We start from the raw sequence: 4,748 nt of genomic DNA on the forward strand, positions 1-4,748 counted from the left end.
CTGCCTCCAGTCTCTCCCCTTTCCAGACCATACTTCACCCTGTTGCTTGGGACATTTTCTTAAAACAGCATTCTGTTCTCATGTCTTCCCATTCCTCAAAAGTCTCCAGTGGTTGTCCATTCTTCTCTCCATCAAGCAGAAATCCTTGATCATCAGTTTTAAGGCCCTCAATCAACTCTCTCTCCCCTACTTATCCTCTCTGTTTCCCCATTATACTCCAGCTCACATTTTATTCACCTCAAGCTAACCTACTCCTTGTCTCTATTCCCCTACTCCTATGAATGATGTCTTGATTGCATCTTCTCGCCTTCCTAGAACTACCCCCTGCTTCCTATCTAGCAGACTATTGGTCTTCCCACCTTCAAAGTCCTTCTAAAATCCCATTTCTTCTAGAAGGACTTCCCTGATTAACTCCCATCTCTCAACTCCTCATCCGCCCCTAAATTTCTTGATTGATTTCTAATTTCCCTGTATCCTGTATCCTCCAACTTCCATTTCAGCACTTCCATGCCACCTAAGAGAAGCAATGTGACCTCATGGTTAGGGCACAGGCCTGCGAGTCAGCAAGACCTGGGTTCTAATCCTGCCTTCACCGCTTATCTGCTGGGTGACCCTAGGCAAGTTACTTCTCTACTCCATGCCTCAGTTATCTGTAAAATGGGGGATAAGACTGTGAGCGCTATGTGGAACAGGAACTGCATCCAACCTGATTAACTTGTATCTACCCCAGAGCTTAGTACAGTGCCTGGCACATAGTAAGCACTTAACAAATATCATTAGAACAAAAGAAGATGCTCCTAAGCATTTATGGATTCACAAACCCTTCTGTCACTTGTGTGCATATCTTATATATACTCCATTGCTTCTTCCTATCTGAAATTCATTTTAGTGTCTGTCAAACCCACTGTTCTGTAAGCTCCTTGTGTCTAGGCATCGTGTCTCATCTCTATCATTCACTTAGTACAGTGCTCTGCACACAGTAGGCATTGAATAAATACTACTGGTAGATTGTGGTAGAAGGAAATTCCTGTCCCCTTGTGGGTAGGAAGTTTGAATGGAGTTCCAGTGAAGCAGAGACACAGATTCTTACAGGACGTCTCTACCTCCCTATCTCCCACTCGAACCCCAAGAAGGGAGGAAAGTAAGAGGACTGAGAAATGAGTGGAGAGTCATTAGGGAACTTAGGGAAATTATTCTTGTTGTTCTGTTTCAATAATCTTCCTGGACAATCTTGGAAGCTTTGATACAAAACACATTACTGATAGCCCTTCGGGATAGGTACTTTCTGCAATTATATAGCCAGTCTGAAGTGAATTTAGAGTATCCATTTATGAGGCATTATTTTATGTGTCCTTGCAAATTGACATTCACTCACTGATCTAATAATAATAATGATAGTACTTGTTAAGTGCTTACCATATGCCAAGCACTGTTCTAAGTGCTGGGTTAGATACAAGTTTATGAGGTTGGACATAGTCCCTGTCCCACATGGGCACCCAGCATGAATCCCCATATTGCAGGTGAGGTAACTGAGGCCCAGAGAAGTTGAGTGACTTGCCCAAGGTCACACAGCAGACATGGAGAGGAGCTGAGATTAGAACCCAGGTTTGGAACCAATAAAGCCTATGGTTAAGAGCTTCTGTTTGGTGTGGAGGTGAATGGGCAACCACTGGAGGGTTTTAAGGAGGAGGAGACATGGGCTGAGTGTTTTTGTAGGAAAATGATCCAGTCAGCAGAGTGAGGTATGGACTGGAGTGGGGAGAGACAGGAGGCAGGGTCAGCAAGGAGGCTGATCGGTAATCAAAGTGGGATTGAATAAGTGATTGGATTAACATGGTAGCAGTTTGAATGGAGAAGAAAGTACAGATTTTAGCGATGTTGTGATAGGTTGAACCAACGGGATTTAGTGATAGATTTGAATATCTGGGTTGAATGAGTGAGAGGAGTCAAGGATAACGTCCATGTCTCCCCCTCCTCCCCCTCTTCACCCCCCCGCCTTACCTCCTTCCCCACAGCACCTGTATATATGCATTAATGTTTGTACATATTTATTACTCTATTTTACTTGAACATATCTATTTTATTTATTTTATTTTGTTAATATGTCTTGTTTTGTTCTCTGTCTCCCCCTTCTAGACTGTGAGCCCACTGTTGGGTAGGGACCAGCTCTATATGTTGCCAACTTGTACTTCCCAAGTGCTTAGTACAGTGCTCTGTACACAGTAAGCACTCAATAAATATGATTGATTGATTGATTGATTGATTGATATCTGGATTCTAATCATGGGTCTGCCCGGAACAGGTGAATGTGGGTGAAGACCATGCATGTACACTTTGTCATGTGCTGCTGCTGCAGCCCTGCCTGTCTATTTGCTTGTTGCCTTCTGTGCCCCAGGGGGAACATACCAAGGAGAGGTGACAGAGTATGAGTGGCACTGCACAAGCCACTAGCACTTGAATCAATTCCTCTGCACAGGTTCTCAGGCCTGAAGTCTTAGCATCCAGGCTTACCCAGGCTTCCTGATGGAAGGAAGACTCCATAATCACATAATGAACTAGGCAAAGGTGGACAGTTTCCTCTCCCCCAAGCTGGAAAGAGATGGAAAAATGGAACGTCTGGTTAACTTGTGGGTTACTGACTCTCTTTTGACCCTGTATATCTTGTTCTCCTGCGACTTCTCACTTTCCACGGGAGATGATGGATCGGCTTGAAAACAGGATGACAATCCAAGACAGGGCAAAAGAGACACTGCAGCCAGCATTTCCAAGGATTGGCAAGCATGGCTGGGATTTCACTGTCACTTGCCTCCTCTTGGAAAACAAAGGGCAGCTGGATATCTCTACCTATGTATTTATCTATAGTCACATACATTTGGCTAAGCAAGCCTAAGGTTTCTCTTTCCAGAGCTGGGCAGGAGGATCTCAAAGACCACCTAGGCAGCTAATATTGTGGAGCCGGTGGCCCTCAGGAGAGCAGGGGGGCCCCTGATCTAAGAGAACTCCTGGCTCTGGTGGTCGCCTCCACTGCAACTGAGGGCTCGACCCACACAAATTCTGAGCTGCCTCAGGCTCAGGGCGAACTTGAGCATTGATCGCGGGGCAAATAAAATGTAGTCAGACAGAAAAATTACACCACAGTGGTTTCAGATGCCTTGGGGAGAGGGGGTAGTCTGCTTTGGGCTTCCGGAATTGCCCTGACCTCAGCCTGTTTTCACATGACCTGAGGCACCTAAGAAAGGGCAGCAAGATATAGTCGAACTTCCTGGGATTGATTATTAAATGAGGAGATTATCCACGCCTTTGCCTCTCCTCCTTTTCCCTCCTGCTGCCTGCCTATGGACCATTTCATGACTTGTTAGCATTTCCACAAAGTAAGAGGAGGTGAAACTCAAAACCAGTCAATTTGACTCCTCTTCACTTAATGAAGAGGGGGCTGGAATCCATGGTGAAAAGGATGGTTTTGGATTATCTGGAGATTTTTCTTAATCCTGACGGTCTTCTCCCTGGTTTGCTTCAGTAATAGAGAATTTCTCTTCTGATGCACAATTTACAATCCAGTTTGTCTCACATTCGGCCTTGGCCTTGGCCTCTGCCTGAATCCTGAATTCCAGCTTTTCCTCTGTGCCTCAGTTTCCCAGTCCATTAAGTGGATTAATGACAGTGGGTGGACATCCTCTGTAAAAACATATGCCAAGGAGAGTGAATGTTCCACCCTCAGGAGAAAAAGCCAGCTCTCGCCTTCAGCCCTGAGCTTTATGGGTCCTGAGAAGATAGTTGAATTATTATAGGAGACTGGCAGAGAATACTTACACATGCCCTGAAAAAGGACCGCACTTAATTTTCATCTTTACTACGAGTCAAAAAGATATATACTCTCCAAATAATGGCAGTTTCCTCGACCTGGTCTTATGGCAGTTTGGTGATACAATAAACAGCCCCCTGTCATAAGGCCCACATAAAAAATGGCCTGACATTTCTTTAAAAGTAAAAAGAAACACAACTGCAGGCGATGACCTTTCCGGGGAGGGCACAGATGTTTTGCATGGTGGGGGGGTTGGAGGTGGGGGGAGGGGGGTTGGCTTCATACTTCGGAGCTGCGATATATAGCTGCCGTCTCACAAAGTGTTTTCATGAGAAATTACAGTCCGTTCCAGAGCGAAGCCCCAATTCGGCAGCATTAGTGCTTGGAGAATTTTTTTCTCCCCTTAATTTTTTCCAAATGATATTGTGCCGAACATATTTCTTCTTGTTCTCCTTCATCACCACCATCCTCATCCTCGTTGGTATGTATTGGGACTCCTTGACTTTCAGAGCTGTGCACTGACTGAAGAGGCGGGCTCCTTGCCCCACTGAAGCGCATGATGCAATTGTGGAAATGCGACACACAGGAAATTCCACTTCTTACGAAAAATTCTTTTGAGGAACAAATCCCCTTTAAAAATCAATCAATCAATCACTCATATTTATTGAGCACTTACTGTGTGCAGACCACTATACTAAGCGCTTGGGAAGTACAAGTCGGCAACACAGAGACAGTCCCCACCCAACAGTGGGCTCACAGTCTAGAAGGGGGAGACAGAGAACAAAACCAAACATACTAACAAAATAAAATAAATAGAATAGATATGTACAAGTAAAATAAATAAATAAATAGAGTAATAAATATGCACAAACATATATACATATATACAGGTGCTGTGGGGAAGGGAAGGAGGTAAGATGGGGGGATGGAGAGGGGGAAGAGGGGG

Source organism: Tachyglossus aculeatus, chromosome 5 (assembly GCF_015852505.1).
Source record: "Tachyglossus aculeatus isolate mTacAcu1 chromosome 5, mTacAcu1.pri, whole genome shotgun sequence".
Classification (NCBI taxonomy): domain Eukaryota; kingdom Metazoa; phylum Chordata; class Mammalia; order Monotremata; family Tachyglossidae; genus Tachyglossus; species Tachyglossus aculeatus.